We start from the raw sequence: 22,895 nt of genomic DNA on the forward strand, positions 1-22,895 counted from the left end.
TATGTACACCGTGGAATATTATGCAGCCTTAAAGAAAGATGGAGATTTTATCTCTTTCATGTTTACGTGGATGGAGCTAGAACATGTTCTTCTTAGCAAAGTATCTCAAGAATGGAAGAAATAGTATCCAATGTGTTCAGTCCTACTATGAAACTAATTTCATTTGAAAGCTATAACCCAATTATAGCCCAAGAATATGGGGAAAGGGGAAAGGGAGGGGAGGGGCAGGGGACGATGGATAGAGGGATGGTAATTGGTGGGACCACACCTACGGTGCATCTTACAAGGGTACATGTGAAACCTACTAAATGTAGAATATAAATGTCTTAACACAATAACTAAGAAAATGCCGCGAAGGCTATGTTAACCAGTTTGATGAAAATATTTCAAATTGTATATAAAACCAGCACATTGCACCCCATGACTGCATTAATGTACACAGCGATGGTTTAATAAAAAATACACAAATAGAAAAAATATATAACTTAATTTTGAGTTTTAAAGTACCTGGCCAATCTACCCAATCTAGTCCCAGAGAACTCTACAAGTGTATGTTCATGCCAAACTACCCAGAAACCTAGGAACATGCCCTGAGACAATCCTACCTCCTCTGGGCAGGGATCAGAATTCTCAAATCTGTTGTGGGTATTTCTAGCAAGGTTTGAGGGAAAACATCCACAGTGTTGCATTAATGAGGTGTCAGGTCCATACTTGGCCCAGGGCAGCAGTGGTCCTGCCAATCCCAGGGAATGATGAGTGAAGCCACAGGAGCCTGAGGTCCCCAGTGATTCCAGCTGTGCCTACAGCAGGCACATCCTTCCAGGGACAGCTCTCTCAGGAAGAATGTTCATCATAAATTGGTTACTTAGGACATGTTTTGCCCTAAAAGTCTCATGTTATTAGGTGATAAGATCTATGGTTACTAAATATATTATCTTTCAGTTATAGCATACTCTTTTCATTTTGCTCTCAGATGTTCAATCTGAAAATTAATTCAAGTGAGGACAGTACCTCTTTTGGCTCAAGTTCTGAGAAGTGAACTGATGTGGATTTGCCTGTTCCCCTAGGAACGCCAACATCTGGGTGGCAGAGGGGAGGCTTGACTCCCCTCTCTTCCTCCTCCCCTTCCTTTGTGTCTCCCTTTCATCCTCTTTCCTTTTGTAACTTTCTTTCCAACTAAAAAACTGTCCATGCTCAATGCAGAAAACTTAAAATATAGTCACAAACATCAGCATCAAATTATGCAAAGAGCCACTGCCCAGAGGTCACTGATAATATTTTGACATTTGTCTTGCTGTCTCCAGGAGAACTGATCCAAACATTGGTTGTGCATATTGGGTTGCAAAGCAAGGAAGTGTCAGTGACGATTAATTGAACATTAGTATCTGCAGCTCATGATGGAAGACTGCAGAGCCATATTCGCTTCCAGCATTTCTACTCTCAACTGAAATGCAATTATTGATGTATATAAAGAAATAATCCCGCAGTATCAGAGAGGACAGGACAGTAGAGACATCAGTCATAAGTAGACTAGAAGTTTCAAGCGATTTCAGAAATAAAAGTAGTGAGAATGTATTGATGCCCAAAGGCGTAGTTTAAAGGCCCCCACACAGAACACGCTTTCTGGAAGTTGATTTCTCTTGGGAAGAGATGCCAGGCCAGGGACACTTGAGCACCCTGTCTCCTCCAAAATAAGAGGCATCCTCATGGGAACGGATGTGTCCATCTCAGTGACACCTCCCTCACCAATGAGAGCACAGCCTGTTTCACAGGGCAGTTGAATCCAAAGAAGTGCAAAGCTCTGGCATCGTTCATGTTGAGATTCCCTGTGTCATTAACAGATCTGTTTACATCCGTGCCCAGGTCTACACAAGGCCTCGCTGTGAACACTCTGGTCTCAGGACTTGAGGCCCTTGGTGTTTTCAGATTCCAAAGATCCAGGCTCATTCATTTGCTGAACCAACATATTGGTGGTCCAGCCAAGTTCCTTCTCTTGGGGACCAAATAATTCCTTTGTACCATTCTGCCAGGTGGCCGGAGAAGATCCTAAAAACAACTGATTCCCTTTTCATGCAAACTAATCTCTTTGTTCCAGCACTTTCTGTCTGAATTATTGAAAGATCAGCATTAAGGATGTTCATTTTTAATGACTTGCCATTTTGCTCCTGTTTGGTCACAGCTTTGTGGGGTTTTATCATCAGTGGGTAAAACACCTGCCTCTGGCTGTGCAGATAAACTGCAGAGAAGTGCACGTTCCATGCCTTCATCCAGGACTGAGCCCAGGCAGGCAAGGGAATTAAAATGCACAACTTAATTGGATTTTCATAGTGTCCTGCTGGCTGACAGAGGAGCTCCCCTCTCTTCATTACTGCATTCAAATGCCAGGTTTAATTCCAAGACTGCAGCTTAGAAGGTGAAAGGCGATTCATAGTAAATAGTGCATTAAGAGGCTCTTCCAGCCTCTCTGCCTCCTCTGAGTGTGGAGAGGGACTTTTTGAGGGAGGGGTTCTGATTTAATTAAGAGCAAGTGAATGACTGGGGGCCTGAGACCACTGCCTCAGACCTGCCTGCTCTCCTTTGATTCTTCTTGGGGTTTCTGAGTAGAGTAAAAGCAAGATGCCCAGGACCCACCACATGCCCCCAAGCCGCCCCATGTAGCAGGTGCTATTGTCCAATAGAGAAAGGAGAGATCAGAGGCTGGGGAGATCCAGGAACGTGGCAGAGAACCCCTAGCTGGAAGTGGTGGCCCTAGACTCCTAATGGGAGCCAGCAGATGGGAGCCACAGTCACTAATGTGTACCTGGACCCTGGGAAAGGACAAGGTGAGGACCCCTGCACCTGCATGAGACAGGAAGCTGCCTGCAAATGTTCTATCCCCAGACCTGGAGCTCTCGACCTGCCCTAAAACAGACAATTTTGAGCCCAAAGCCCAGGGTGAGCTTCCTCAGAACTGAACTCTGGCTTATGATAGAGAATTCATCTCCAAAGGGAAAATAGTGTGGCCTTGACAGCAGACACCCCTGTCCCCTCAGCAGATACCACAAGCCAAGGCTGCCCCTGCCATCTGCACTCCACATCCCACCCTTACCCACTCCCCTCCACACAAAGTGTGGGGCAGGAACCTACACTCATGGGAGGGCCTCCTGGGCCCTGGAGCAGCACACGCTGATCCTCGTTATGCCAGCTCAGCCCATCACCCAGACTCCCGCACACAGACGCACATGCACACATACACACATGCAGATAAGCATGGCACATTTGTACATGTACATGCACACACATGCACACATGTATACACATGGACAAGCAGGCATGCATACACACGTGCTCACACACATACACACACACATGCAGATAAGCTCTGCACGCACACATGCATGCTCGTGTACATGTATGTGCATACACACAGGCACACGTGTGCACGTGTATATATGCACACGTGCACTGCACATGTATGCACACACAAGCTCAAATGCCCACATAAACACACACGTATGCCCAGACAGACCCATAGAGAAGTACACATGCGTTCTTGCACACACATGCACTTCCCTGTTCAACTTGATGCCCACAGCTGCCTGCCCTGGGCTTTTCAGTGAAAGGATAACAGAATCTCCCCCCAGGTCTAGTGTCCATGGCATTCAGCTGATTATGCAGACTGCACACTCACCCCGGAAGTGAGGGCTTCTCAGCATTTATTCTTCAGATTAGGGTGGATTGGAATCAATCCCACATTGAATTCATTCTGGAAAATTTCATAACTCCCAGACTCAGGGCCCTGCCCAGGGTGGGCGTCTGGGCTGGGCGCTGGTTTGTCCTTCTCTGGGGCCCTGCTGCCCTGTTCTCCTGTGGGGTTTCCCTCCCACACACAGAGTAATCACCGGGTGTAGGAAATGGTTTTTCATATGGAGAAAAGAAATAAGATCCCTACTTCCCAACATACACAAAATCAGTCACAAATGGATCAAGGCCTTGTGGGAGAGTTTGTCTTAAAAACTTTGCCTAGAACATGTAGGTGAACAATTTAAGGCCTCAGAGTAGGAGGCATTTCTTAAGAAGCTCTACTTTTAGGAGTGATACAATTTGAATGTTTCAAAAAACTTAATCAAAAAATCACCTTAAAGAAAGTGAAAGTGAGGCTAGAAATGGGAAGATATTCACTAAGTACGTAACTAACAAAGGGTTAGCCTCAGGAATATGTAAAGAATTTCTATAAATCAGTAAGAACGGGTAAAAGACCCTGATAGAAAACCAGGCGGAAGACTGAAGAGGCATTTTGCCCAAGGAGAAACAGATACAAAGTAATGTTTGCAAACTTGGTAAATGCAGCCCAAGACCAAGACCACAGAGAAATGTGGTCAGTGGTCAGCACTCACATACCGACAGCCCGGGCTGGGGTTAGGATCTCCCAGCCTCACAGGTCCTTCCCAGAAGTCTCAGCCTCAGGCAGAAAGAATTTGAAGGCCTCAGTCCAGTGAGGGAAGGGGCTGCCCAGGCCACTCAGCAGGCTATACCCAAGGTCCAGAGAGACCCCAGATCCTGCCTCTTTATGTCCCCTCTGTCCTCAGCTGCCCTTCCCAGGAAGCAGTGCAGCTGGAGGTGGCAGGTGGGTGAGTCACTCTGTGGGCTGGAGCTGTGGGCGCCTGGGCTTCCCACTGCGGGGCGGGGGAAGGAGGAAGTGGCTCAGTGACTCAGAGGTGCCAAGGGACATGTCCTCCAGGACACTGACCTCCCCATGGCCCCAAAAGAAGGCTAGACAGGAAAAGGTGTAGGGCTGTGGCCTCTAAGTGTCCTGTGAGCCAAGAGACACACACAGACCTATACACACACACAGTCACACGTGGGGACTGAGACACACACAGACACAGAGACACAGAGTTATACACAGGCACAGAGAGACATACAGATATACACAGACACAGAGAAAGACACACAGTTACACGCAGACACAAAGACACATACAGACACACACACTGGACACAGACACACAGACACACACACCTGCATGGGGAGGAGCATACGCAGACACACTGACAGACACAGACAGATAGATGCACGCCCTTGGTCAGAGCATGAGGCAAGGGCCACAGTCTGATGGCTGAGTCCTCCTCCTGAGGCTGTCAGTCCAAGCCAGGGCATGCACTTGGCCACCTTGGATGCTGCAGGCTCACAGAGTAGGGGGAGGGGATGGGCTCTGCCGGACAAAGCTGCTCCCCATGGCACCTGGCAGACACACACGGAGACACACATAGACACATATTTGTCACCCAGGGGACACACAGACACACATGGAGACACACATTGCTCTTGCTGGAAGGAAGCAGTAGACAGCACATGTCCCTGAGTGCCTCAAGTCTGGGCTCAGGTCTGGGGCAAGAGGTCCAACCCTGAGCACAGCAGGCCCAAGGCCCCAGGCTTTCCCTAGGCCACAGCTCCGTGTTTCAGGGTCAGAGCCAGAGGCTCAGCTCCAAGCTCACCCAGAAGGGCTATCCAAGGGCTCCAGCGTCAGGAGGAGCCCAGGCCTGCCCTGAGCCTAAGGACAGTCCGGCCCCAACCAGCCACCACAGCCTTGTGGGGAGATGCTGTGGGGGTGGCCTGAGCTCAGGGAGACACACACATTCACATCCTCACAGACACACCTCACATTCATATTACCCACACAAAGACACACATTCACCCAGTTACACACAGAGAGACACACATTCACCCAGTTACACACAGAGAGACACACATTCACCCAGTTGCGCACATTCACACACTCACATATGTTCACATTCACTCACACTCATGGACATAGGTTCACACTCACAGAAACACATCTAAACATTGCACACTCACACACACCTTCAGGGACCCTACACCCACACATATCCACACAGCCGCAGACACACACACACATGCATTTACACTCACAGCCACACTGATGTACACAGACACACTCACACTGACTCGCATTTGCAGACGCACTGACACACACCTTGACACATCTGCAGACACACATAGAAGCACACACTGACACACATCTGCAGACACAGACACATACTCACACTGATATGCATCTACAGACAGACACACTGACACACACTGACACACATCGGCAGACACAGACACACACCCATGCTGACACACTGACACATCTGCAGACACACAGAGACTCACACTGATATACATCTGCAGACAGACACACACCAAGACACACACCAAGACACACACTGACACACATCTGAAGACCCACAGACACATATTTGCAGACACACACACAGAGACACATGTGTGCAGACACACAGGCACGGACACTCACACTCCTGGGTGAGTTCTGCAGGCCTGGCAGAGGGATGGCAAACCTTTCCCGCCCCTACTGGGATGGTGCCGAATGCAGCCAGCCTGCGAGGGAGGGAGTGAGGCAGGGCTCGCAGGACACTGAGCTGGGCAGAGATAACCAAACCTGGTGTCCTCAAGGCAGAGGCACCTGTCTCCTGTAAGGCTGCCATGAAGAGCCGGGGCTCCACCACACGGGCTGGCAGGGCTGCCAAGGCCCCCAGGGGTAATGGAGCCCCTCTTCTGATGAGGGTCACTTACAGGGCCTTGGGGAAGACATCACTCCCCTGCCATGCCAGTGTCACAGTCAAGGCCTGAGGCCTGGTGTCCAGAGGGGGCCAGACAGACCTAGAGGCGGTCTCCCCATGCTCCGGCCCCTGAACGGTAGGCAAGTGATTCTCCATCTTACTCCTGCACCACTGATGCTCAACCGGTGCCACGCGTCACACATGCTGAGAGGAGCGGCTGAGGTCACGGTGGGGCCTCCTTACCTAGGTTTTGGTCTCTGTGGTTTCACTTACCTGCAGTCAATTGTGGCCAAAATATCACAACAGTAGGATATTTTGAGAGAGAGTCAGAGACATTCACATAACTTTTATTATAGTACTTTCTATAATTGTCCATTTCATTATTAGTTCTTATTGTTAATCTCTTACCGTGCCTAACTTATTAAGCTTTATGATAGGTAGGGATAGGAAAAGACACAGTATACATAGGGTTTGAGACCCTCCACAGTTCCAGGCAGCCGCAGGGGTCTCGGAGTGTAGCCCGTGCTAGTGAGGGAGCTATTCATGCTGAGTGAAGCACTTTGCGCCCAGCCCTTGAGGAGGAAAGAGCTCTTCCCAGTACAGACCCAGAGCTGGGGTCTCTACTGATGAACCCTGGAGGTTTTCCTGACTAGGGCTGTTCTTGAGCCCTTGTGAATTTAGTTTCGTGTAAAATATATCCGTCTGTCAAGTGAACACATGACCCATCCATGAGCACAGGAGCTGGCCTGTTTCTGTAGGAATCAAGGCTAGGCTCTGCCCTCACCAGCTTTGCATTTGGAGGGGGCACATGCCTTTCTGATCCCCTGGGCCACAACCGACACATCTGTCTTCCCATCCATGTGTGCCCAGGGCAGACCTTCTCTGATCCAGCCCCTCTGATCCAGCTCTCCCAGCTATAGAACTGGGGAAGGGTCCATGCTGGGAAGCACTTCGCTCAGGGCTCTGCATCCTGCCCACACCATAGATGCCCACCTCACTCTCGAGGAGGAGGGGACTTGGCAGAGGCTGGAAGAAGGAAGACCTGAGATTCCAACTCAGACCCTCCTGGCCAAATGCAAAGAGCCTCCACTCTGTCTCACTCTGCAGGGGACGCCCTTGACTCTGTCACCGAACTCTCAAGTCCCACAGAAAGCTGCTTACTGAGACAAGGAAGACTGTCAGGGAAGAAAGGATCTATTGCAGAGGCCACATAGGGAGGTGGGAGGGAGGGACTGCCTAAAATCTGCACCAGTGGGGTCAAGGGTTTTTCTGGAGGTGAAAGGAATAATGCATAGGGACCGAGCATCTTTACATGTTGGGGGGAGTGCAGGGCACATAAGCACTGCAAAATCATACTAATACATATGTCGTATGATCAAAAAATGGTGATAATGTCCCTCTCAGGGGATTTTATTAGTATAAAGAGCTAGGGATTAATACTGGCCATTCTTTCAGCCTTGTGTGCAGGCAGGATGCAGGGAGTAGGCTGCTCAGAGGGACCTTGGGCACCATCTGTGACGGGGCATTGCTTATTTTGTCTTCTCTGGGCCAACAGGTGGTGTAAGGCTCTGTAGTTATCTTGTGGCTGCAAGGAAGCACTGTCATTTCTGAAAAAAAGCTCAAAAGGGAATGCATCAGTGTAACAGAAAGTTACAAAGTTCTGGTCCGCAAATATTACTGACCTGAGAACTTGAAACATAAGAGAACTATCAAAAAACTATATATTTTTTCTTGTCTATAGAGCCAATAACAACTCTGCCCAGTGCACATGGGGGCAGAGATGCACACAGTGACCTCAGGACCCCGTAGGGTCAGCTAGGACCCCCATTCACACCTAGAGACCAAATCCCAAGGAGGAGCTCATCTCCTTTACCCCCATCCTGTTATTCTGAGAGCCGGGATTGACAATGATGAAAACCAAGAATAAAGGAGGACATTTATGGACCACTTGCTCTAAGCAGACTCTAAACATGCGTCAGCTCCTTGAATTTGGATGAACATTCCAGGAGTTGGTATTAAAGTCTTTGCTAGACAAGCTAGTGCTAGTGTCCCACTAAGTGAACATGGTTCCCTCCCAGGGACACTTGGCCTGGCTCGAGGCTGAGTCCAGCTTTATATGGACAGGAGCCATCTGCCAGCAGCTGCTGCTCATGACCAGCAGGGGCCGAGCCCTGACACTCTCCTTGGCTAAGGCCCGAAGGAAGCAGGTGGGTTGGAGAGCCACTCCCAGGCACAGGGCTCTGGAGGCATCTTGGAAACACAGCTGTGCCAACTTTGCTGGGAAAGAGCCTCGAGAATGCAGGGACAGGTAGGGAGGGGCTGTCCTGCCAGAGGCTCCCTCATTCTAGCCTGGGTCCCTTGCCACTGTGTAAAGCAGGGGTCCTCAAACTACAGCCCGTGGGCCACATGCAGCACGCTAAGGACATTTATCCGGCCCGCCAGGTGTTTTGGCCGCCGCTGCCTGTTCTGCTTAGCAACCAACTTGTCCCAGGCCTGCAGTCCAGCTCTCCAACGGTCTGAGGGACAGTGAACTGGCCCCTGTTTAAAAAGTTTGAGGGCCCATGGTGTAAAGTATCCCACATAATTCTCTGTGGTGAAACCAGATCAATTCCTGCAAGCAACTCATTAAGACTTCTGATCTGCAGGCTCCACGTCTACCTTGAATCGCAGCACCTGGCACAGCTTTTGTGCATAGTAGAAGCTCAGTGAATCATGCCGGTGACTGAATGAACATAAATATCCATGTAAGAAGGAAGGAACAGAGACACTTTCTACCCCACCACTTTTCTTCCCCCATAAGCCCCAAACCCAACCGAATACAGAGTTGGAAAATTAACCTTTCTCCATTTTCTGAGCCTTAGGGAAGGGGAGAAGTGGCAGGTCATGATGCCAGTGGGAACTTGCAATCTAGGACAGCTAACTGGCCCCTGATCCACCTAGAGGATGGCCCTGCAGCACCGAGGGACCAGCAGTGCCCCTGTCAGGAGACGCAGAGGCAGCTGTTGCTAAGGAACTAGACGGCTCTCTTTCACAGCTGAAAGTCAGTTCTAATTTCCTCCATGTCATAGAACTAGCTCAGTAAAAATGCCCTTCCTCGGGGATCTCAGCAGCTGTAATTTGAAGTGTTGGTAGTGTTGGGACCCTGCAGGGCTCCGAGCTGGCCCAGTGGGGGCACCCTGTACAGCCTCTCCCAGTGAACCTGAAATTGAGGATGCCCTGGCCCGGCCAGGGTTCCAAGCAGGCTGAACATGGGCTGTACCCAAAGCAGCTCACAGGACACTCCAAGGTGACAGGAAGTGACAGCTGGTGACAAGAGCAGGAACTCTGGCCCACACAGGCACCGCCTGGTGACTGTGCTGCCACTGCCCTCCCTCTGCCTCTTCTTCCTGGCATATTTTGCCCCTGGGCAGTGTCCAGCCCCAGGACCGGTGACAGGGACAAAGAATACTGTGGAAAAACAAGTTAACGAGCTCTTGCTGGGAAAGAGGCCACACCGGGGAGGAGGCATCTCTCTGGGCAGAGCTGTGGCCTTCCTGGAAGCCAGGCCTGGCTGTGCCAGGACACCCCAGGTGGCCCGGTTGCCTACCTCAGCCCGCCCCCACAGCAAGAATCCACGTGAGCCAGTGAGGCCAGCACAGGCTGTGCCAGGGCCCACAGGGGATAGACCCAGTTCCGTGTGAGCACGTGTGAGGGTGGGTGTCAGAGTGTGGGGCTGGCCACGTGCCTCTGACCACATGCCGTCAAGCCCCTAGTTCCTCCTCTGCTCTGTGGTCTCCACTCTCCCAGGTCCCGAGGAGAAGGGAAGGCAGGGAGGGTAGCTGGCCACATGCAGACTCACAGAGCAAGCACCAAGGCCATAGGTCACACTTTACATGGCACTCACCCAGAAAAGTTTTGCCTCCTTGGGGCCCTGTCCCAGTCAGACCCCAGGAGCCACGATGGCAGCCAGTGATCCCTCTCACTCCTTTGCCTTCCAGGTCAGCCTGTCCACAGCCATCCTCCCGACAGCACTCAGCTCTGGAGAGCTGTCCCAAGCTGCTGCTCCTACACTCGAGTGTCCCCTCTAGCTCCTGGCTCCCACATCTGCCTAGTGTGATGCTGCCCTGACCAGACTGGGGCCCCGCCACCCTCTTGGGCCACTTGTCCTTTGCCAGTGATTCCTCTTCCTGTCCTGCCACACTTTGCCTCATCCTCATGCAAAATTAAGCCCCAAACGATTTCAATTACTCCCAACCCCGAGACCAGTTTTAAAATAGCGGCAGGATTAACATCCCACTTCCCATTTGAGGGTTGTAAGGCACTGGCAGTTCCAAATGCATTTTCCACTTGCAAACTTGCTAACACAATCCCACAGGGACAAGGAAATTGCTGACCTATTTCAGTGTGCAAATATTTCCTCTGATGGCTCTGCTTCCCTTTAGAGGAGTCCAAAGCAAGCTCGGCACGGATGCCTGCCTGTGAGTCTCTGCCCCTCCTGCTGAAATTGAACGGGTAAATCTCTGTTGCCTTTATTGACCAAGGCCAAAATTACAAGTATAAATTATCATGGAGGGAAATGAGACGCTCTCGCGGGGGTTAGATGGGGAGGGGCTCCTCGTCAATAATGCATCCAGCTGGGGAGAAGGCCTGATCAGAGGGAAGCTGGCCTCTTGGAAAGTTCTGGCATCCCAGGGAAATCTCCTTCCAGACCTATCTGAATCAGTGTCAGGCCTGCACTCTGTGCTGAATCTTCTCGGGGGACACCAGTTCCATCTCCAAGGCTGTAGGTGCCCTTGCCCAGGCTCCCTGTCTCTGGGGACACTGTGCCTGGCACAGTCTTTTGGTGCTGGAGCCTCAGATGTAGACCTGAAACAAGAAGGAAAAGACACAAAATCCCATCCTTTCTGAACCTGTCTGGTGGAGCTGCCACAGGATCCTGTGACATTTCGGCGGAATCCCACAGGGGAAATTTGCACATTGCAGTGGCACATGCACAGGGCACAGCCTACGAAGGAAGCCCTGGGGCTGACTCAGGGAAGGCTGGCTGACGACCCCACAGGCACTGGATCCTCCTCCCACAGTGTGGGCCCCGACACCCACCCTGAATCGAGGGCCACCTGGCCACTCGGATAAGGTTGTGTCCAGCACCTCAGTGTGGCTCCCCTGCTCTCAGCATCCCCTGCTGTCACCTCAATGCCATCCAGTCCTGGCCTAAAGGAAGCTCCTACCTCCTTCTCCTTCCTGAAGGCATCCTGAGAAACTATGCGTTCTCACCACTACTGTGATAGAAGGAAGGAAGAGTACTTTTCAGACAGAACACCAGCTCAGGTGGTTAACGGCTCAGACAGAGGTGGAACTGGTTCCAGCCAGCACTCTGTCCCAGGAAGCAGGCTGGAAGGAAACCCCCTCACTGACGTCCACTAGAAGCACCCCAGGCTTCCCCAGCCTCCGTTGTATGGTTCAGGCAGAGTCCTTTCTGCCGCAGGTGCTCCCAGCATGGGCACTCTCTTTTCTTATGTTTCTTTGCTGACTCTGCTTTTTATTACTCTTCCCCAGTCCCTGATTTTAAGGCCCCTGAGGGGAGGGACCCAGCCTCCCTCACTTGTACTCAGTGATTGTTGAATTCAGCTGTGTGGTCCTGCCGGGGATGGCGTGGTCCTGCCAGGGATGGCGTGGTCCTGCCGAGGATGGCGTGGTCCTGCCGGGGATGGTGTGGTCCTGTTGGGGATGGCGTGGTCCTGCCAGGGATGGCGTGGTCCTGCCGGGGATGGTGTGGTCCTGTTGGGGATGGTGTTGTCCTGTTGGGGATGGAGTGGTCCTGCCAGGGATGGCGTGGTCCTGTTGGGGATGGCGTGGTCCTGCCAGGGATGGCGTGGTCCTGTTGGGGATGGCGTGGTCCTGCCAGGGATGGCGTGGTCTAGCTCCTACTAGTACCACCTGAGTCAAATGCAGGGTGCAGCCCACGGTAAGTCTGGAGGCACAAGAGGTGGGTTGCACTCGGACAAGTCCCATCTGCTCACCACACTCAGGCTTCTCTTCTGCACAAGAGGCCGACAGTACTAGCTATCTGTACAAGGGCTGAGGAAGGGAGGATTATAGTAAATTAATTGGTAGAAAGCACTGCATACGAAACAATTAGCTCATAATGAGTTCTCAAGAAATGGTACTGAATAAATGTCATCAATTTGAGTTCTTGGGCAAAGTCAGAGGTTGTGGTCAGGGCACGTTCCTCATGCTTACCACAAAGTTCCCATCTCGGGGCCTTTGTATGTGCCGTCCTCAGCTGGCTTGCTCTTCCCCCGCATCTGCACTCAGCTACCCCCTTTCTGTCCTTTGTGTCTCTGAGCCAGTGACTCCTCCTCCCAGAACTTGGCCGCAGTCAGCCCTCCAGAGCGCTAGACCCCCTCCTGTCCCCTCAAGACCTGTCACTCACCTCATCTGCTTTATGATCTATGGCTACATGTATAATCGCCTTAAGTTATGGGATTAACTCACTGTCTGCTCCCCACTAGAATGAAAATTGCAGAAAGGCCATAACTGGGTGTCTGATGCTTGTTCAGTAGACATGTGCTACATGAATTGAGTGAACAAACAAACCATTATTTTTTCTAAAATCATGACCATAGTCTTGTTCCAAAAGAACTTTCCCTGGCCTGGACAGGTGAGTCCCACCCTGCACTGCTCCCACAACTCAGCAAGCTGGGAGTGATGGTCTCTGCCTATGTGCCTTTGAGAGTCACAAAACTCTCCATGTGTGGAGGGCATTGTTCATACGATCGTCCCCTGCACCACTGTCCTCTAACTCAGAGATGTAGGTCAGACAGAGGTAGAGCCCGCCCTCAACACTCTCCAGAAAAGCCTACTTCTCTTCCGATGAGGAAAAACATGCCACCATCTCCTCCTTGCCTAAGGATGCTAGGTTTATTAGAATTGTATTAGCTCTTAATTGAATTCCAATTTTAAGCAAACTAATGAATGCATTCTTTAAAACAGCTATGTTATTACGGGCATTTCTTTCTACAAATTACAGAGCTCAGCCTCAAAATTCATTTCAGTGAGACAGAGACTGCTGCAGGGGGTAGTAGACCTCTGCATGGTTACATTCAGAACCGCAGTGCTTAAAAATGGTTTATCCACACATGTCCCTTCCTGGATAAAAATAGCTTCTCAACATCATGTACTCAACCCACATAAATGTACAGAAAACTTTACCTGTGAGTAGGGGGCACAGGAGAATTTAAATGTGCTCAGAGCCCTGGAGGGCCTGGTCTTGCCCACATCCTGAGCAGGCTCCAGGCCAGGGGAGACCTTTCCATGTTGGAAGCCACACTAATTTAGCTGTAATCAACTAAGTCCACATTCAAGAAACTTCAATTAGATCTATTTAAACATGTACATTATTTTGTAAAATTCTAACTGCTATGCACTTAATAATTTCAAAAACTGAAAAACATTAATAAGTTAACTAACCTTTTAATGATTTCATTGTATCTGCTTTTTGCTGGAAAGCATTGAATGTTCGGTAGTGGGATGGAGGTCTGCAGTTTCCGTTGATCCTATAAATGAGTACCAGCCATTTGTGGCTTTAAGAGCATCTTGATTTGGGTTCAGTAGGAGACTGCAGATTGGCAGCAATAAGTGGTTGAAAAGCAAGAAAGCATTTCTCATCCAAAACAGAAATCAGAGTTTAAACTTGGTGCCTGGTGCCATCAGTAAGCTGAAGCTTCGTGCATCACTCCCGCAAGCCCCATGTGTTCTCTGGAACAGTCTTAAGTGTTAATGTGTGTTACTTGAAGTTAAAAACATATGGTAGTGAAGTTGAAAAGTGTATTGACTGCCATTTAACTAAAATTGTACACCGCGTTTACAAAGCTGTTTAATAAGAGAGTAAAACTGTGTTACAGTAAGTGAAATTTGTCTTTGTCTTAATTGGCTTTTAATTACTGTATTTTAATACTAATAGCAAGTCAAGACAGAGTTGAGAGAATGGTATAGTATAGCATGGGGTATAGAATTAGGGGTATAGGCCTATTTTTAATAGTAAATCTCAAGCAACCAGAAACTACCCCATGGGTGGCCCGTAACGGGGAGATTTCTATACGGCATTCTTCCATATTTCAATTGGATCTCTCTTAGCATCAAACAATGACTTTTTTTTTTTTTTTGAGACAGAGTCTCACTCTGTCACCTTGGGTGGTGTGCTGTGGCATCATCATAGCTCACAGCAACCTCTAACTCTAAAAAGTAAAAATAGCTGAGCATTGTGATGGTTGCCTATAGTCCCAGCTACTCGGGAGGCTAAGGTAAAGAATCACTTAAGCCCAAGAGTTGGAGGTTGCTGTGAGCTGTGACACCACAACTTTGTTGAACTGTGCAACTATGCACAAACTCCACACAGAAACATGGTGCCCCATTGTCAAAGCTGATAACACCCTGGTACAATCGAGCCACCCAGCTTCATGCCAGTGGCACCAGTCAGCTGGGAGAAGTTAGGACTAACGCACGAGTGGAGCAGCTGTCAATTTAGCTCTTATGGGTTTACTAACGTCTAATTATGCTGATCAATCTGGGAGTATTATTTTGTTAAAATTTATTTTATTCTTTTATATTTTAAATATTCATTTAAAAAAATAATAAAAATGTAAAAGACAAGGCTGAGTGCGTGACTCATGCCTGTATTCCTAGCACTCCGGGAGGCCAAGGCAGGTGGATTGGTTCAAGACCAGCCTGAGCAAGAGTGAGACCCAATCTCTACTAAAAATAGAAAAAACTATCCAGGCCCGGTGATGTATGCCTGTAGTCCCAGCTATTTGAGAGACTGAGGCACAAGGATCACTTGAACCCTGGAGTTTGAGGTTGCTGTGAGCTACAATGACACCATAGCGCTCTATCCAGGGCAATAGTGAGAATCTGTCTCAAAAAAAAAAAAAGTGAATAAAAATGTATTAATAAAAATAAAAGGATTCATTCTATGAAATTTGGATTCTGTCCAAAGGTCGCACCTAAGGACCTAGACAACCACATGTGGCCTTAAGCCGCAGGTTCCCCACCCTTGCTCTAGGCGAATCACACCGCAGATGTGTGTAGTTTGTTCAGAAGACTTGTGCTCACCTTTGGAGTGTTACTAGGAACTATCTCTGCATCTCAGGACCTGCAGCTGCAAAGACACAACTAATACACAAATTTAAATTTCTGATTCCTACTACCCAAACAGTCCTTAGTGGAACAATTAATGTGAATGAAGATGAGTTCTAGATCACTGGAAGTCTTGAGAGGGAGTTATCGCTGTCAGTGATGCTCAGCTGCCATCATCAACTTCACCTCCCAATGCGGCTGCCACACAGACTCCCCCAGGGAAACTTTGAGAGGAGCCCTCAGGCCACTGCATCAGGTAGGTTCCCCAGAGCTTGGAAGCCATCACACGTGTTTGTTCTGAGCACTCCAGCCTGTCATATGCAGTATGCTTGTGTATCCATTTGTCCCACCTGCTAATCACAGCCTGTGGGGTAGATGAATAACTAACTCCCACCTCCTTCAAGCTGGACTGAGAACATTCCGCCCCTCCCATGGCTACTGGAGCAAATCACCCAGCTCAGAAGCTCCGAACAACACAGATTTATCCTCTTACAGTGCTGGCGGCCAGGAGTCCGAGATGAGTTTTACCGGGCTAAGTTCACGGGACCTGCAGAGCTTGTTCCCCAGAGAGCTCTGCCCTGTGCTTCCTTCAGCTTCACAGGGGTCCTCAAACTTTTTAAACAGGAGGCCAGTTCACTGTCCCTCAGACCGTCAGAGGGCCAGACTGCGGGCCCTGGGGCCAGTCGGCTGCTAAGCAGGACAGGCAGCGGTGGCAAAAACACCCAGCAGGCCGGATAAATGTCCTCAGTAGGCCGCATGTGGCCCGCAGGCCGTAGTTTGAGGATGCCTGTTCTAGAAGCTTCCCTGTACCTCCCTCCCCTCTGAAGCCAGCTGTGTGGCATCTTCTGTCTCTGCTCTATTGTCTTATCACCTTCTCTTTGAGCTTGCAGCCTCCACTCTAAGGACCCACCCAGACAACCCAGAATAATCTCTCCATTTCAAGATACTTATCTTAACCACCTCTACAAAATACCTCTTGCATGTAAGGTAATAGCTTATGGGTTCTTGGGATTAGGATCTATACCCTTTGGGGACCCTTGTTAGGGTGACCATACCCACATCTGATGGGATCTCACATTTATAGATCCTGGATCAGAGCCCTGCCTTCCCTCTTCCCCTAAAGAGACTGGCCTGGGAGCAAAGCTCTATGTGATCAGAGGGCAGCATCCAGCCTTGCTGAAGAAAATCCTCAGGGCTGAGCTCAGAGTAGACCTGCTGGTCACCTCTCACAGATGAGGAGAGACCAGACTGTCAGGACAGGGCTTTGAGATTAAACCTCGCCCCACTAAAGCCCGGCAGAGGGGTTGCACCTCTGCAGTTGGCAGAAACCTGTCTCAGCCTCTCCCACGACTGGTGCCTTTCCCTTTCCTCCTTTCTTGATGAGCCCCAGCTGGAAAAGCAGGTGCCTCTAGGGAACTAGCTGTGAGATTCTGCCTTTGAGGTATTCCTGATGGGTTCTGAGTAGGGCCACAGGACTGCACTGTATTCTGGGAGGCTGCAGCTGGCCAGGGGCTGCTCAGGAAAAGTCCCTGTAGATTCCTCCAGCCCCAGAATCACCCAGGAGCTTCCTCAATTGAACTGAGGTAAGGCTTAGGCTCTGCATCATGAGGCTGAGAGTCCAGCTTCCTCCAGCTACTAAACTCCTAGCTCAGCCCTCCCAGGCTCAGTTCTGCTCCCTGAGACCCATGGGAGAGCAGTGTATCTCCTAGGATGGAAACCTCCAGTGTCCACCTACTGCAACCCACACCCACAAGCTGAGGACACACAGAGACAGAGCACCAAGACAAAGGCTCATCAGAGCAGGATTTGGGGACAGACATGGGCAGACAGGACACAAACTCAAGTGGATAGAATGGCTGGAGAGGACATGAACAAGGGCAAGACAGACACAGGGTCCCTGGAGGGACCTTGCACCTGGCCCGGTGTGCCCTGTGCTTCTCCTGAGTCTGCTCATCTGGGCCTGGCAGGTGCTTAATAATTTCTGTTGACCGACCCAAAGACTACATGGGTCAGATCTCGCCAAGCCTAACCTTGTGAAAGGACCTTTCTCAGAAGGTCTGGATGCTTGTGATTGTTACCAGCAAGGCTGGAAATGCTCAAAACCACGCAGGGGTCTGAACTCTTACCTTGGCAATTTCTGGCATCCCTCATCTCCCAGGAAAAGAATCAGTGATGGTCCCCACGGTGGCGGGAGCAGTCAGAGAGGAACAGGTAAGCTGGGCCCTGCTGACTCAAGGTCATTCCTCAGCCTGGGCGTGGCTCCAGCTCTTGACAAGAGCCTTCTGATGAGTATATCTGGCCAATATCCAGTCACTGTGGTGCAGCCTTTCCCTATCTCCAAGAAATCATGAAGTGAGAGGCTCAGTCTAGAAATTCCCCAAGGCCTTGTTCACTGCCTTCCCTACCAAGGCCAATCAAGAAGGCTTGGAGTCAGCATGCAACTTTACAGCACCCTGCCCACATCAGTGTCCAACTTCGGAAAGAGCTAACTTTGCATTTCTCGAAAGGGATGCTGGGACTTTGAAGTTACCCCTTGTTAAATACAACAGAGCCGTAATGAAGCCCTTCCCCGGGCTGACTGTACTAGTCATTGGGCAGGACAGGCTGTCAGCACTGAAGGCAGGCAGCCCAGAGATAAAGGGGGTAGCATCATTTATGCAAAAGCGGAATGAAATATTACCCCTCGCAGATGGCTCCTGGCATTTGCTTGCTGAATCTCATGTTAGCAACCCCGGCTGACACTTCTGAACAGCAAGACTTAATGAGAGTCTTTTTGATTCTTCACGAAAAGAGTTGTCACAGAAAAATGTAAAGGAAAAGTAGTTTTAAGCTGCCCATATCAAGCAGGAGTCTCCAGGGCTTGGCTGAGTTTGTATTCCTCCTTTTAATTCCTCTGTGTCATCAGTAGGCTCTGGGGAGCCTGAGCTTGAAAGCTCTGGGACAGGGGAGGAGAAGGGGGAGGAAGGCAGGAGGAGGAGAGCAGGGGAAGGGAGGAGGAAAATGAAGAGGAGGAAGGAGGGAAGAGGAAGGGGGAAGGAAGGACAAGGGGGAGGGAAGAAGTAAAAGAAAGAGGGGGAGGGGTATAGGGATGGGGGGGACATGAAGAGAGAAGTAAAAAGGAAAGGAGGAGGGGAGGAGGAGGCAGTGGACCCAGGGCAGCCATGGCTGTACACCTTCCTCTGGACCTCAGTCTCCTGCCTGTGGAGTGGGAAGAACCCAAGGACTCTGCAGCTTCCTCAGTCCCTGGGAACTTCTGCTCCCCATGGGCATTACTGGGATATTGAAATACAATGGATCTAGAGAATTTCCATGCTCTTGTCCTAGGTGGCTGCAACATTCTATATTCTTAGCTGTGATGTGCTCCAGCATTCCAGATGCACCACACAGTCCCCCACCTTGGTGCTTTGAGCCTTTTAGATCTTAGCCATTCTGATGGGCGTGGAGAGCTTCCGTCTGAGATTTTCTGCTGCATTTCCATTTCTCTGCATTTCCAGAGAACTAAGAAGTTGAACCTCTTTTTCTCAAACTTATCAACTATTTGAGCATTCCCTGAAGTGCTTGCTCAGACCACTTTTTCAGACTAGGCTATCTTTTTGTTGTTGAGTTTCCAGAGTTGTTTGTAGAGTCTTAGTACAAGCCTTTCTCTGGGTTGTCCGATGTGCATATTTTCACCCAATCTGTAGCTTGACTTTTCATTTTCTTGAGAAAGTTTTTTGATGAGTCATTTTAAACTTTGATAAAGTCCAATTTACCAATCTCCTTCCCTCCTTATGGCTGCTTTTGTAAAAATAAACTTTGTATTTTAGAAAAGCTTCAGGTTTATAGAATAGTTTTAAAGATAGTGCAGAGTTTCCATAGACTTCATCCCCAGGTTCTCTGTTACTAATGTCTTACGTTAGTGTGGCAGGTTTGTTAGAATTAATGAACTAACATTGGCACATAATCATTAACTAAAGCCCACAGTTTATTCCAATCCCCTCATTTTCTCTCTGGTGGCCTTTTTCTATCCCAGGATCCCAACCAAGACTCCGCAGGACACTTAGTCACCATGTTGCTTCAGGCTCCTCTTGGTTGTGACAGTTTCTCAGACTCTCCTTATTTTCTGTGATCTTGATAGTGTTGAAAAGTTATGCTTAGCTGTTTGGGAGAATGTCCCCTGTTGGGGTTTGTGTGATGTCTTTGTCATGATGAGACTGGGGCTGTAAGCTTATAGAAGACCACAAGGGCTGGATGCCTCTGGTCATGTCCTGCAGAGACTCACTGCTGATGTGACCATGGCTACACGGCCGACGTGGGCTTGTCAGCTCTCTCCTCTGCAAAGTCACTCTTGTTCTCATCACACGTTACACTCCAGTTTATCCATCTTCTGTTTTACAGTTTTTGCTTTTGAGTCTTTGCTGTGAAATCTTTGCCTAACCTCTTAGCTGGGAAGCTGGGAGAAGTAGGGACCAGGGTTCTCTGTCCATGTGGATGAAAGGTCTTTCTAGCACCATCACCCATGCTGCACTGTGTTGGCCCCTTGTCAAAATCACTGGGCGGTCACTCAGCCATCTCTAGACCCTCCTCTCTATCCCAGCAGTCTCTTCCTTTATGGGTGTTTTGCTGACACCGACAGCCGTATACACCTCAGCTCTGTACAGAAAGCTCTGGCAAGTCCCTTGACTGCTCTTTCTTTCAAGGTGTCTTTGGCTATTCTCACACCTTTACCTGCCATGTGAACGCTAAACTATCTGGTCAAGTTATAGGGGAAAAAGTAGCCTTCTGGAATTTCAATTGAGATTTCATTGACTACCTAGATCAATTCGGGAAGAATTGATATCCCAATAATATGAGTCTTCCAATCAAGATATGATATATTTCTCTCTTTATCTCAGCAATGTTTTGTAATGTTTAGTATAGAAGTGTTGTGCAGATATTGTCCAATTTATCCCTAAATATTTGATTTTTTGACACTATTGTGGTATTTCTAATTTCCTTTAAAATTATTCAGCAGTATAGAAATATAACTGATTATGTACTGACATGGTATCCCAGGATGTTACAAAGCCACTTGTTAATTCTAGTTGTTTTCTTGTAGATTCTTAAGGATTGTCTATTTCCATCACCTACAAATATGGACAGTTTTGCTTCTTCCTCTACAAAATGTGCTCTTCTATTTCTTTTCTTTATCTGTTTGCACTGGCTAGAACCAGCATCCTGTCCATTGTTGGACAGAAGAGATGGAAACAAAAACAAAAATCCTTCCCTTTCTTTCTGCCTTAGTGGGGAGTTACTTAGTCTTTCACCATTCATTATAATATTGGCTGCGGGGGGGGGGGGAAGTCTGTTTAATAGTGCTAGCTGCTTGAGGGAACAAACACCTGTTCTTATCTGAAGGTGACACTTCTGAAGACCATCATAGTAGGTCCTCAATGACTTCTAGGCCTCAAGAACAATTAGCTCATGGATGCCTACAGCTGAGAGATGCAGGGACATTCCTGGGCCCCGTGGTCTCTGTCCAGCCACTTTCAGCTGGAGGAGGAAGCAGCATCCTCAGGGCCAGTGTCTAAGCAAGTGTCCTGCTTCTGTCAGCTCTGCAGGTTGCCAAGAACTTGTGGCAATGGTTTTGATCCCCCACCCCCTTCCTTCCCACTTTGTGACCATTGATACTAGGTGACCCCAACTTCAGTATCTCAGTCATGACAAGGTAGCATGTCCACAAGACAAAGAGGGATCAGGAGGCCAGGATGCCGCCCTGACCCCACGGCCTCATTGCTGTGTCTCCTCCTGTCTGGAACCTGCATGTGCTGCGGAAGCAGCTGGCAGGGCTCTGAGGCAGAGGACCGCTGAGGAGGTGGCTGGATCCAGGGCCATGCTTCATTTGCCAACCCACGCTGCACATAGGGAGATTGAGCCCAGCCAGCAGCAGGTCCTGAATGGAGCAGGCAGACAGACAAGCATACCACGTTCCCCCACCCCAGCCCCTCACTTCTCACCTCCACACTCTTATCACACACTGGACACGGGGGAAGTAAGACAGAACTACTCCATTGCTTTGAATCAACCAATTTAGAGCTCTACTTGATAAAACCTGCAACAAACAGAGAAGAGTCATCACATTTCAATGTATGGCTGGCCCAGTGCGGGCAGCTTTCTGAGGCGTTTCTGGAAGCCTCAGAGCCATTTCATCTCAGGCAAAGTTTGTTGATTTTCTGCCAGATTGGAAGACCAAAGGCTCAGAAAATGAAATCATTTTGGAAGCTATAAACGACCCCACTCACTCTTCTATGTTAGGATGCATGAGCACGAATGGACAAAGGGCAAATATGGTACTCAGGGTTTAGGCCAAGCTGCATAAGCACAGTGGGGTGGCTTCTGGGCCTCCAAACACAGCCCGAGCTGTCCCAGACAGACCACGGGTCTGTCTCCCTGTGCTGTTTGAGTGACACAGCTGGAGTCTGTAATGACTAACCGTATCCTTGACAGCAGTCCATTTGGTCAAGTCCGAGCTAGGAATCAAACACAAACTGGGGTACACATGTAAACCCTGGAAAGACATGGAGACCCTCTGTGTGCTACAGAAAGAACCAGCCACATGCAGACCCCAGACCCGCTCACCCCTCTGGACCTGGGCCTTCTCATCAGCCTGAGGAGAGGACTTCCCACCTCATGGGATCTTTGTAGACAACATTGTTTCTCACATGTGACGCTCCTTGCACAGCTTTTGCTTCAGGGTCAACAAAGCAAATCCCCCCTGCTCTTCACGGCCCATGACCAAAGCATCATCAATCGGAACAACCCTCATCATAGGGTTGTTTTAAGGCTTAAATGAGATTTCCAGGTGAAGTGTTGAGAACTGTGTTGCCTGGCAAGTGTTCAGTAAATGCAGTGAAGTCTTTTTGAGGATGAATGTGAGGAGAGATGGAAAGAAGGGTGCACACGAACCAGCCTGTGAACTGTCATTGCAGACTCTAAAGACAGAGACACCTTGTTGGGCTGGGCGGCTACCAGAATGGTGCCCACAAATCCAGGTGTTTTCCAGTGTCAACCCGACCCTGTGAGGCAGGAATCACTGCACTCCTTTCACGGACACAGAAACTGAAGGAGCCACAGGGCTGAACCTGAACCATCTCTCTGGCTCTCAGGTTGGTATTCTTTCCACCAACACCAGATTCTCCCACCTAGCCCCAACCCACCATCCCCTGTAGCTTTCTTCATTCAGCCCCTCAACTAGAA

The 22,895-nt window shown here is 49.4% G+C and overlaps 1 long non-coding RNA gene across 2 annotated transcripts; it reads right to left on the bottom strand.

Moving 5' to 3' along the window:
* Positions 1–11,491: 11,491 nt before the first annotated feature.
* LOC105887542 lies at positions 11,492–22,889 on the bottom strand. 2 transcript variants are annotated; one of them, XR_001161514.1, is made up of 3 exons: positions 21,656–22,889; positions 17,807–18,011; positions 11,492–11,824 (listed from the first exon to the last, which is right to left on the bottom strand). It is a non-coding gene; the product is annotated as an uncharacterized LOC105887542 (long non-coding RNA). The 2 variants fall into 2 exon arrangements; XR_002774701.1 differs by lacking the exon at positions 21,656–22,889 and adding an exon at positions 18,361–18,605.
* Between the last annotated feature and the right edge of the window lie 6 nt (positions 22,890–22,895).

This window comes from Otolemur garnettii, unplaced genomic scaffold, assembly GCF_000181295.1.
Source record: "Otolemur garnettii isolate 467f Iridium unplaced genomic scaffold, OtoGar3 scaffold00092, whole genome shotgun sequence".
In the NCBI taxonomy this organism is placed as follows: domain Eukaryota; kingdom Metazoa; phylum Chordata; class Mammalia; order Primates; family Galagidae; genus Otolemur; species Otolemur garnettii.